The sequence below is a fragment of the Stylophora pistillata genome, chromosome 5 (genome assembly GCF_964205215.1).
Source record: "Stylophora pistillata chromosome 5, jaStyPist1.2, whole genome shotgun sequence".
NCBI classification, from domain to species: Eukaryota; Metazoa; Cnidaria; class Anthozoa; order Scleractinia; family Pocilloporidae; genus Stylophora; species Stylophora pistillata.
The window spans coordinates 25156373-25169662 of record NC_142523.1 but is presented as its reverse complement, the minus strand read 5'-3'; the positions used below and the strand labels follow the sequence as shown (position 1 = coordinate 25169662).

Here is a 13290-nt window from a genome sequence, read left to right as displayed (position 1 = left end):
AGAATGGGAATGTTAGAAGAACATGAAAAAAAAAATCCACATTTGGTAAGTAAACAAGTGGCTCAACATAACCTTGGATCTCTTGGCTAGAAACACCATAAGTTTAACGAAAAAACTGAACACATCGCACTCACCCGCTAATGAATCCGGAAAAAAACGCCGTAAAAGGGAAAAAAAATAAAAAAATCTCCATTCATTTGTCTTTTCTCTTTAAACTATTCAGTTTGTTCAGTATGTCAATGCTTTATGTTGAAACAGATGACAGAATTTGTTTAATGAAACAAACAATCAGCCAAATATGACCGACATCTGACGATAATCACACAAGTTTCGTTTATTGTAGGACTTAGGTATTGAGGTATACATATCATATCAGTAACATCGTTCCCATAGTAACATCTGCACGGTAACAGCTATCGCGAGCTGTCATTAATATATACTCAGAGATTCTCTTCTAAATTACGATTGCAATTTGCTGATCAGTGATTAGGCAATGAATTGAATGTATGTATATAATGACCCACGGAAGAGTTCTTTATTTATAGGAACGGATGATATTGATAGTTACCTTCCCTTTTGGCTGGACAGAAAAGATGAGATAAGAGAAGATGAGCAGTCAATAATGTGAATAACATAGCTAAGCTATAGAATGACAATCCATCGTAGATTCTAACTAACTATTTGCAAAGGACTTATGTTCCAGTACATTATCTTTACATGGGAAGCGAGTATTAGCTTCTAAATTTACATTTCTTAGAGAAGGATGTGGTGTTAGGAAATTTTTCTCCAAATAACTAAGCGAAAATATTCAAGGATGGGTTGCATTTCTGAATTTGATTTTAAATTCCGGTGTCACGTTAAGGGTCTGACTGATTATATAAGTCCTATAACCAGCCCTTGAAGTACTTTTCGCTAAATTTGCTTTACTTTTGCTTTGCCCTAGTCAGACCTATCATGGTCCTACGTCAGACATTAAACATTTTTATCTGCGGTTCTTGACGAGATTCAGTCGCTATCCGAAAGCAAAAAAGTTAGCAATACCGAATATAATTTTTCTCGTCAGCAGTCAGCAGGAGATTGGACGATGAGAGGCCAGTTATGATAATCTTAGCTAATGAGGATATACCGGAAGCAAGCGTTACGCTTAATATTCAAAATAAAACAAAAAATATTCTTGACACAAATTCATGAATGTCAGCGAGGGGTTCATTGACTGAATCTGTACTATTGAAAGCAAAAGAAAATTTAATGGGTTCTCAATAATAATCCCGGGTTACATCGGAGTTTTGCCAAGCCCAGTCCAGTGCTACAGCTCCCCATCCGACCAGATGCAAAATTTCATTTCATATAATTACATGCATTTTCGAGTTCCGGATGCAAGAGGCTTCATTTGAATTTCAGTTCCCTTATGGGGGAACAATAGGTTACATTAATTTGGATTTGTTTTTATAACATTTAATCGACATGGGCTCCGAAAAGAATACGTAACTCATAATTAATCTTATTGTAAATTTAATCTTACGCACTAAAGAATAAAAATGTCGTTTTGAGCATGAAAATTAAGAATAAAAACTGCGTGACATAAGTTTTCTTGGACTTACCAGCTAAGTGATTGAAGAAGTGACATGTAAAATAAAAAATATAAAAATTAAATTAAAATATGCATCTTCAGCTCAAATACATCCAGTTGTTTATTGAGAAATGCTGCAAAATTTTTCCTTCACATAACACCTGTACCCCAGCGTGAACGTAAACGCGCTGTAAAGGCGCCATGAAAATACAAATGCCTTATTTAAAAATAAAACATGTACTTACGTTCTAATGGTTTTATCAGAAGCAAGGCCATGGAATAGAAACAACAAGGAAAAAACTCAAGAACAGAAAAACGAATGGAACTACCTAACTAGCAAGAGATTTGATATTCATTACACAGTCGTCCAAGACCTCTGTACAGTAGTTAGTTCTGATATGTAGCTTCTTATAAAATCAAGACTTAAATTCCTAGTATCAAGTGAATGACAATTGAACGTCACAGTCTTCTACAGATACCATTAAATCTTTACTTAAACTGAGCCACTCGATCGAAACCGGATCCTTAGCTACTTATGGTTCACCCTGAATGAATATTTTGACAAGAACCCAGTTCAAAACAACTTAAAGCAGTTTTAGGCAAATACAACTTGGGTAGTAGGGCGAATGTCAGAATGCCGTGTTTATTAGCTAGTGATCATAATTTTTCGGCCATATATTTGTTCCCAATAATATTTGTGTAACGAAAATCGTAACCTTTATTATCACCAAGAGTACATTACAGTGAAATATGAATATATATTACATGATGGTTACTGCAGTAGTGAAAGAGGTGAAAAGACTTGCTAAACCCACCAAAATTACTATGAAATAAAATACAGATACTTACGGTCTGTTTGCCAGTCAAGGTAGGTAATGGGAAAGAGAGAAGTATTAGTTAGTTATGCACATTTGTTATTGCTTTCATAGTTCTTAATCTTGGTATCGTTAAGACAAAGTGTGTTGATAATTGAACAACCAGGGGTAGGACTAACTGCCAACTCATATTGCACTTGCTACAACTGTCGGGTACTTGAAATAGTGACAATATTGGCAATGAATGGGAAAGTCTGACCGGAAAAGAGTCTTGGACATATTGTCAACCAGCATTGGTAAAAAGGTCACTTTGCCTTCCAGTTAGCTCAATGGATAGAGCTCTGGACTGTTGTGCGGGAGGTCGAGGGTTCAAGCCCCGGCCGGACCAACACTCAAGGTCTTAAAATAATTGAGAAGAATATCCTACCTTTCTATAAAATCAAGTAATGGTTAGATATTCTAGGCTTCTCGGATAGGGACGAGTAAATGGAGGTCCCGTCTCCCACAGGGTTAGGGGTAGGAGACGTTAATTTCCCACGCACGAGATTACTGTGTGATGGATGTCCTCCCCTGGGGTGGGATGAGTGGGATTTAATGGGTGGACTACTCGCATGCATCGCATATGTTCCGTTCTAGTCCTGTCCTACTGCGGTAATGCAGTGAAATATGGTGAGAAAAAAAAGTGTTCCTCTTGGCTGCAATTATAAAATGGTGACTGTGGTGAAAACTAGGCCCGCCCGATTCATTGTCAGGAAAGCTTATAACTCTACTTTTTCGCAAAAGGAGATAACGAAAAATCATAATAACTCTGTGTCTCTCTCAAAATGACTGACTGGTGCATCAGAAATGAATGAATGAATGAGAAACAGTAAAAATAAAAGAGAAAGATACTTACGATCTGTTTTGTCAATGACACGTTTGTGACCAGATAAAATAGAAAAAGGAAATAATTAAACTTGAATGTTGTGTCATTTTAAAGCCGGTTTAAAATACAAATCATTAATGCGAATTAACTTTTGTATTTGAACATATTTTTGTACTTATATCATAATCTCTTGCGGACTTAAGAGATTGCAAACAGAAACAAAGAGCAGTTTAACGCTCCAAGTTATGAGCTCCTGTTTTCGGATAAGTGAACCATTTAGAGGCATGCAAAAACGATTAATTTTCCTTAACAAAAGATGAAGCGACATTTTACGGCCAAAAAAGGAAGAAAAAGAAAGGAAAAGAGAGGATGATGATAGCAAGAAATAGTGACTGACTTACAAGCGAAACAAAACTTATACCTTGCAAAGCTAAGAAAGTCAAATTGTTTTATTTGACCAAAATTTACATGAATTGCGAACCACTTTGAAAAGTAAAAATAAAGAGAAATGCTTCGGGAAGTGTTGTTAAAATAAATTGTTAAATTTTTAGCGTTTTGCTTGAAACACGAATTCTGAATTAAAATATTTTCTTACCCGCTAAAATATCCATAGACCATAATTTTAAAGAGGAAAGAACGACAAAATAAATTGTTAGTTGAATTGAAGTGTTTCATACAAAATGATTACACATGTACAAAGAGAACACACCGATACTAAATAGTACATTTTTTTCTTTCACCGCATTGTGCGAAATCATTTTTGTGTTAGTAAGAGATTTAACGTGTACAAAGGCCAATGATCCCAAGCTGAAAAGGCAAATGATAACACACAACGAAACTGTTGTGCGCGAATGATATTCTACTTTCTTTAAGTGGCTGAATATACTCTGCGTAGGTTGTTTCACTTGTCCTAAAGTCAGGAAAAGATTTTATCGATTTTAGATGACTCAAGTTTCCCCTACTAAGCGATCATCAGACTGAAGAGTATTCTACGAAAGCAGAATTACACGCTCAAGTTTTTAAGTAAAAAATTCCATTAAAAACTTATTTAGTTGGGTTGGAACTGTACTTTCTATTATTGGTTACTACAAGGAACCTTTTTACCACGAGTGGCAATAATGTCGCAATCTGATCGGCCAATTTGCCGTTGTCGATATGAGTACAGAGAAAGCTGCTCATGTCAACGTGACACGCACTCAAACAATGCCTTTATTTGACGTCGACATTTGTTGTCGACCAATCGGCTGCGCCTGAAGAGTCCACAACATTTTGACCACTGTGAGGATGAATATCGTTGTCGATAAGAATACAGACTACGCTAAACCACTGTCGGTTTGTTTAATGTACCTTAAGCAATCGCAATGTCAACTTGCTGAACAAAAGATCTGATCTGGTTAGAAAATGTCGGACTAGATTGCAGAATATCCGGCCACAAAAATATCTTACTTGAGAAATTGCCACCGCAGTCCCACAGTGGTGTTTAATAATGCTGCCCCCGCAGTCTGCAGTGGCAAGTGTTTTGCTAAACCGACCGCATCATTAAATACAGTCATCGCCGCGCGTTGCGAATCGACCGCATCAACCCCTCAACCAAAATAAAGAAATTTTGATTCATTTTTTTTAATTCTTTTTCTATGAACTTTAATAAATAGTAACTACCGATTAATAAACAGCGAAGCGAACTATTGAATACAGTCATCACCGCGCGTTTACGCGAACTATTGATAATAATTACACACATTTCAAATTAAACCCTACATACTTAGTCCGAGGAGGCGCAAGCTAATCGTGGAAAACTTTTTACTATATTTACAAAAGCGGTCATCGCAATTAAAAAGGTTCATGTCGCCTCCACAAATAGAACATAATCGAGATTTGGCCAGCAAACCTTCCCCCATTAACCACTGAATAAGTCTATCTTTATCGTTCAGTAAAACAATCAAGTCATCGTAACGCCATTTTATCTGCTTTCTCTCATCTCGCATATAACTTCCCTTTGGTATGTCACATTGCATCACCTTGTCTTGTTTTTGGGCTTCAAGTGGAGTTTGTGTGCCACTGCTAGATTTCCGGGGTTTTTCGATCCTATACACACTTGTAAACATGTCTCAATAAACTACCTTTTTTAATCAAAACAACCGTCTCCCTTTGTTTGTCCTAAGGATATGATATCTTATTAAATGTGAGAACAAAATTCTTTTTATTCCTTAAATTTTAATTTCAGAGATTTAACAACTTTTAAATAATGAACAAACGAAAATTGCTTTCAGTTACTCGCCAGAACAATACCACTGGCATAAATCTTAGTGCCGGCGTCTCAAACAACAGCTCACGTTATTCCAGACATGTTAACCTCTTTCTTAGTTCACTGTATTAAGCTAAGGATATGATATTCTAGTTGTACTCGTGGTAATCCCTTCAAGAATGTATACCGTTTCCAAGCTTTACAAGCAGAACGAACAGACGTGAGTGAATTTACAGCGACGATTGAATTCTATACAATTTCCTTACAGCAAGCTCTTCACTGACAACGAAATACACCGTTTTGTTAAAAATAAGGCTGTATCGGTTGGAAGCTCAGAAAGCTATTTTATTCCCACTTTGCTTGCTACAACAGCCTTTATCCTCGCATGCAACGACTCCCGCGTTGAAGTCATTTCCACCCACAGGCAGCCTCTTAACCTGTCCACCATATTTGTTGGATATCCAGGGACTGGTGAGTATAAAATATGTATATTTGGTTTTACGATGCCTTAACCAAAAATTTCCTACTTTTTTCCTCCGTTCGGCAACGGTTTACATGGGTTAGATCGTATCTGGCTAGTCTTGCAAACCTCTTGCTAACTCTAACTTAACCGTTATTTTTTAAGGGCCCTTTTCATAAACAAGACTTTTTGTTTCTACAACAGGAAAATCGTCTGCGATACAGCACGCAGCCCAAGATTCCCTAGAAGCTTCAGACCTAACCTCAACTGTACTCAGCAAAACAACTTCGTCAGGTCTGGTGAAGCATCTGGCCAAGAACAAGAAAGCCATTCTATTATCTCCGGAGGTGTTTGACAGAGTCAACAAATTGATGAAGTCAGACGAGGACAACGCCACAGGAGACGTCCAGCTACTCTGCAAACTGTTCTCTGGTGAGCGCTGTTCCTATCACTACTCAACGGAAGACACGAGACTAATACCGCCTAACACTGCTTTCACCATCCTTGGCTCAACACAATTGTTAAACGCCGCCAAGCTCATCGCAAAGATGGACCATGGCCACGGTTTAATCGACCGAGTTTTATTTGCAACTCCTCTAGCTTTAAGGCCTACGCTTACCGAAATGGAGGCTGCTAAACACTACCTATCAACCAAAGTCATGAGCGATTTCGAGGAAATCTTTCTGACTATTAATAATATTGCCAACAATACAGTTTACACCTTTGAGGACGACGCAATCGCCATTGTGCGAGAAAACCTCGACATGTCTGTCGCAGAGGTAAATGAAGCAATTCAAGACGGCACAGTGCCTCCAAAATCCAAGACACCAGAACTTATCCCCCGCCTAGCTACAGCCCTACACGTCTTCAATCACGTCATAGCCAAACTGCTCGCTCGCGTCCCTTCCACGGAACCTCCAACCAAAATAAGCAAGTCAACGCTGGAGAATGCTCAGTCTTCGTTAACCATCTTGAGACTCAGAAGGGAATCTTATGTCAGGTAAAGCAACAGAAGTTTATTTTTAAAGCAACATATTTTACTATTAAGTCGCATTTTGCCTACATTTGAAAGGAATGCCCTCCGTCGAAAGTCTGTGGCTACGGTAACTGAATTTTACCAGTAGAGCACTCATTGTAAAATACTCGTTTAAGTTTTTCTTCCCAATTCAATCCTTTTCTTACATGCCTTAATTCTTGTGTAACTCTCTTTTATTCTCCTCTAGTTCCTCGAATAATTCATTAATTCGTTTTGAGATAAAACGATCGAACAACCAACGAGCGATTCAGTCGAGGAGAGCATCCTTTTGTCACCTGGACCGGCAGTAACGTTCAAAGCCTTTAAGCATGGAAAAAGATCATCTCGAACAATCGCTGAGGCAGAGTACGAGCGCGCTACAGAGTCCTTGCAGGCGGATGGGCTTGGAAGAATAGTACAATTCCGTGTTCCACGGGCTAGAGCTACAAACAAAGTCTTTGTGAAGTCGAAACCAGACCCGTATCCGACCACAGCACCAGTAACAAGTAATGAGTTTCATATTGTTTTGGCTATACCAATACATAGAGACATTACTCAGCCTTAATTATCTTCACTCAAATAACTTCCTTCAGTAATTTTAAGAAACGTTTTCATCAACTTCTCGTGTCTTACCGTGCCAAAGAAGTTTTTTAACTCGCCATGCATGTAAATTCATTTAAGCCTGTCACTTTCCCACTCCCTTTAGAATATTTTCCAAGTTAGGTGCTTTTAAACTTAGGTTAGTTCATCCAACAAATCTCCTTTTTTTTCAATAATGTACGATGTAATTTAAATAAAGTCAAATTTATGGCTGTTTGAAATGAAGCATTGCTCTTAATTTTGCCGCGCGTTAACGACACCACTAATTAGGTAGCTTTCTCTTAAGCCTTCATTATAAATCTATAGCTTACCCGTGTTGTTAAATCGAATTAGGTTATTATTCATGTCCACTAAGAATACTGATCAGGGTTAAGCAACTTAGAATAGTTATAATGGTTAACGATTAGCTTCTTTTTGCGGTTACACTGGGCGAAAAATCAGATTTGACGTCAGAAAAATGCAGTCCAAATGTGGTTCAAATGTGGTTTGTCATATTTGTCAGTATTTGACCTGAAGACAAATATGACATTTGTCCTAAAGATAAACAGGATAATTGTCCATTTGCTTTTGGGTGTAAATATGGACAAATGTGGTATTAATCTGAATTAAATATCATGATTTGTCCTGCTCTAAACAAGGACAAATGCGTTAAAGATGACATTTGTAAGAACAAATTCAGGACAAATGTAGGGCAAATATCATCTTTGTTATGGAATAATCCAAAATTCTCTTCTCCTCCATTGACCCTGTTGTCAATTTACACAAAATTGCTTTTTCCACATGTTATTTCAGTATTAGGGTTGCAAGTACCCAATAATACACTGCATTCAATAAAACATCAGAAATTTCATTGTTTCAGTGGCAGTTTAAAATGGAATCGCATTTACTTTGATTAATGCAATCCTCTCATGTCCAATCATCTCATACCCAGTCCTGACTAAAATCAACACACATAAATGTATAGTAAATGGAAAATTTATCTAACATTGCTCCTTTATGTACAAACAAAACCATTTCTGTTAAAGGAAATTAACACTTAATAAATAAATGTATTTAATCAGCCCCTGTACACTTATATTTTATACCATATATGTGATACAGAATATAACCTCAATAATGGGGAAAAGCTACAAGGTAAGTTTAAAAGATAACATCATTGATTTTAAGTCTTTACAACACTCCTGCCAGCAAGATATTCTCGACAAAACATTTTCACATGAACTGTACTTAGTGTGTTATGATTCATAAAGAGGAGTTACTTCCAAAAAACTCCTACTCAGGTACTGCCTGCCCTATCAGTTTCAATACAGTAGGTTCTCTTTTTATGAGGCATTAAAAGACCCAACATCATCACAACATACCAATTAGTCTTTGATCACATCACCAACATAGCTAATCCTACAAATTACTGTCAAACTGCTGGTAATTATTTTTACAGGAACTCATCAGCATTGTGTTGCAATGTTCCAGTATTGATTGAAAGTTTGCTGCATGAAATCAGCAACAGACTCACTTCATAGGATTTTAACTAAAAAAGTCATATTTCACATGACTACTTTTGAAGTGTGATTTCCTGACAATGGCAATTTGAATGCTACATTCTTGCAGTCTGTTACGTTGATAAACAGGCAAAAATTGAGCAATTTTATTTTGTTTCTTAGAAACAGATCAGCAATTAGCTTGTTTTATATAGAAAAATTGAACTTGAAAATAATTCACAAACTATTCTAGCAAATTTGAAGTGAAAGTTGCAAGTTGCATTCAGCAAGCTGTCAATCAATATTTTCACAATACCACAATGCAATCTTCTAGAGTTCCTATCAGGAGGCAACCAGTTTGGGTATAAATTTCTATAGTCAAATGTTAACCAGATGTTCTTTTGATGGCAACCTTGCAAATTTCTACCTCAACATTGGTATTTGATGACAGTCTGAGTCGAGCAAGCGGCAACCTATGTGAGCAGGTTGAGTCTTTCAATTTGAATTTGCTGAGTAAGTTCTCAAGCCCTAGTTTTCATTTTGCCATATAAAGTCAGGTAAGACAAACTAAGTTTCAAATAAACAGAATGATATTGCCTAATATTTGCTGTTAATTAACAAACTGAGATGAATTAGTGACAGACTTAGCTCCAAATTGCCAAACTGTGAATTTTCCTTAAAAATTCAAATCTGTCCTTCAAGGTTATGGCTTACACTTTTAATTTTGAAGCACGATTCCTGGTTTTGCTAATTTAACTAAGTCTGTCACTTATTTCTCGCAGTCTCTTGATAAATAGGCAGGCGATGGCTGACTGAATTTACTCTGTTTCTTTGAAACAGAGCTGGTATTACCTTGTTTTATACCGCAAAATGAAAACGGGAACTTGGAAACTTGCTTGAGCAAATTTGATAGCAAAAGTTGCAACTTACTTGTACAGGTTAAAACTTGCTCGACTCAAGCTGTCAATCAATTACCAATGACGAGGCAAAAGTTTGCAAGTTTGCAATAAAAAGAATACCCAGTTTGACTGTAAGCATCTGAGGCTTTATTTTTGGCTACAAAATTAACTATCAAGCTATAAAATTCAAATTTTTTTACAACAATCACCACAATAGCTAATTACTTTCCTTATAGTGTTGTTGACACTAAAGTTTTGAAACTGATGCAAGTGACAACAGATCTGGTCAAAACAAAAAAATAATTGGTCATGTGATAAAAATTTTTAGTCATTTCTGTTTAGGATAGGTACACCATCATTCACTCACGTTGTGACCCCTTTGATTCCTCCTAGAATTTATTACTCTTTCATCCTGCTTGTTTGCCACTTGGGGCAATCCCTCATTCCTCATGTGGGTTAAAAACTCCACTGATTTTGGCCTTGGGGGTTTTAAAGTAAATCTTTAAGGCACCTGTGACAAAAGCAATTCAAAAATTATATCACAAATCATGATCATTGTCCAGAATAAAATAAAAATACCTCTGAAAAATAGTATTACTGAAAATGTCTGAATGTTGCACTCATTTTCCTTGTTTGATATTGGATAAATGGACCCAACAAAAGAATCCTCAAAAGTGACCAAAGTACATACAAATTAATGCAAACACCTTAATTTTCACGTTCTTAGTCTATCATATCATCAATGGATAAACTTAGCAGAATAGCTGTGTGACCAGGCTCACAATTGTGCATGATATTGCAATATTTTTGTTATAATTTTAGAATTACATCTTCAAAAACTATTTCCTATGATAATCAAATTACCATACACACAGGATTTGCATCATAAATTTCCTTTAAGTCGCGCCATCACACCTAACTATTTCCTATGATAACCAAATCATCCTAAACACAGGATTTGCAGCTAATTTTCCTTTAGAATGATCATACCTTACTTCCAAAATTTTAGAGGATTTCCTGCTATTGTTCGATTCCTTATAAAAGAAGTACAGTTAGTTAGTTTAACTCAGTAGTTCAGAGTGTCAAGACCAGCACTTACAAGCCCAGAACCTTTGGTCACAAAAAAAGTAACTCCAGTAGATGTAACCTCAAGTTAGTGACCTATTTTACTGAGGATTTGCTTGCAATCACCCTTGCTTTTTATCAGTATTATTTCTTTTGTACTTTCCTGTATAAATAAATTTTATTGTGGCTATAAGTCTGTCTCGTTGTTCAAATAACAACATCAGAACCTGCCTCGGTCACAGCTGGTTTAAGTTAAAGGCTAGAGAGGAACTATGGAGGTAAAGTGTCTTGCCCAAGAACACACAATACAACACACTGGTCCAGGCCAATGCTCAAACCCAAATGTCTGATCCACAGTCCAATGTGCTAGCTATTAAGCCACCAAATATTATAGTCATAATTATAGAAAATTAATCTATACTTACACTCTAATATAACAGGATCAGCCTCTTTGAAAGCTGATGTTTCTCTGACACCTCTTTCGATTGCTTGGGTAACCTCAAGGTTGGTGTGATCATTAAAACTGAAAAGCAAAATGATGTTAAGCTTTTAAGTACTTGGGTTGATGTATTCTGTAACTCAAATTAATAGAAACACTCAAGACATATATTGTTCGGTAGAAGTTTGGAAGAACCAAAAAACTTGCTAAACACTGGCCAATGGCTCACATTCCCACAGCATTTCTCATTCTCCCAACTTACCTATGACAGTTCGACTATCATGCACCATTTCACCAGGGCTTTATGAAAACACAAAATCATACATATCCCTGATCATCTGAGATGGTCGGGGATAAATCGGGAGTGCTTCCATTTACCTGATGGCGGCCAGATTTCTGCAATCATTCCCAACATATGAAAACATAAATTGGCAAAATCTGGGACTATCACGCAACAGCGAAATCCCAGAGCTTCTGGAACTTTCCCAACATACATGTACAAAAAACCCAGCTTACATTACAGACAGCGCATCTTAAAAATTTGGCCAAGTTTTTCAAGTCTGCCATTCTCAATCTTGCCCAATCTTGACCATCCTTGTTCCTTTTTGGTTTATTGTTACCTCTTTGGTGTTTTTCTAACTTAGAAAACTAAATTTGAAAGTAACTTTTGTACATCAGCAAAATGGCTTAAAATATCATGACATAGCTCCTTTAAAACTACATACTACAATAACTCAACAATAAATTTCATCCTTTAAAAACAAAATGACCGTCTATTGTTATGACGGCTATGTGCATGAAATCAGCACCAAAGTGTTATGAACAAGCTGTTATCAACAAGCTGTTATCAACACCGTGACGTCTCAAAGTTCAAATAACCAAAATACTGTACTCACCACCATATCTCGTGGAAGGTTTTCACTTTTCCTTTTTTCTGCCACTGCGGGTGCTGACTGTTGGCCTTGTAAGTTGTCAATTTTTTCTGTAAGAACAAGTTTTCACTGAAGTGCGTCAAACTGCCCTTCGTGGTCGGAACAACTCGCTCTAGCGTTTACATGAGACAGTGGCGTGGTGGCTGGAGTTGATCGGCTCCTCGATGAGGAGGAAGATGGCACAATTGAAGGCAAGAGAGTGGAGGCGACTGGCTGATAAACTGGCGAGGTCTCTTCTGAATCACCATTACTGTCAAGCTGCAAATCACGACGGATATGATTTTCAGATCGAGATCTCTCGATGGAAATCCGCGGACGGTCTTGCGCTCGAGGAACGACTGCAGTTGTCCCTGGAGTTGTCTAAATATTCAAAGAGCAAAACGAGTAAATTGCTGACCTGTCTTACTGACCCACGTTTAATTAATACACGTAAAAGCTTACCGTTCGACGGTGAAAGTGCCCAGACGTTAGCGGTGACTCGGAAAGCTCGTCAAAATCAATCCCTGCATTGCTCGATCTGTTTCTGTGAGACATATTACAAAACTGCGGAGTAACTTTTGGTTAAAGGCTTACTTCAACGAAGACGTGACACTTGGACGAAAGACGCTTTAAATTTGAAGTGACGTTCGAAATCCCGCTGATTATGTTAATGTCCAAGAATTCGAATTATACAAAGCGTCGCGCGAGGGCCTTTAGGGATTACCTGCGCATGCACTTCCGAAAATTTGCATTTTTTTTTTTTGCGTAGTGGAGTGTAGCGGCAAATGTTACTGTAATGCTCGTCAGTTCTCGTCATTTGTTAGCTCAATATCTTTTCTCAATTCGAAAAGGAGGGAAAAAGAGTTATTACTGCAGTCACTGTGATGACTTTTTCAGTCGAGGTACCCGATCGAGACATCTCGAAATT

The 13290-nt window shown here is 37.2% G+C and overlaps 1 pseudogene across 1 annotated transcript; it reads right to left on the bottom strand.

The window, feature by feature from the left end:
• Window positions 1-8529: 8529 nt before the first annotated feature.
• Window positions 8530-12917, bottom strand: LOC148731005 (uncharacterized; annotated as a pseudogene). The gene is made up of 4 exons (XR_016001976.1): window positions 12825-12917; window positions 12348-12499; window positions 11438-11535; window positions 8530-10458 (listed from the first exon to the last, which is right to left on the bottom strand). The product of XR_016001976.1 is annotated as an uncharacterized LOC148731005 (transcript).
• Between the last annotated feature and the right edge of the window lie 373 nt (window positions 12918-13290).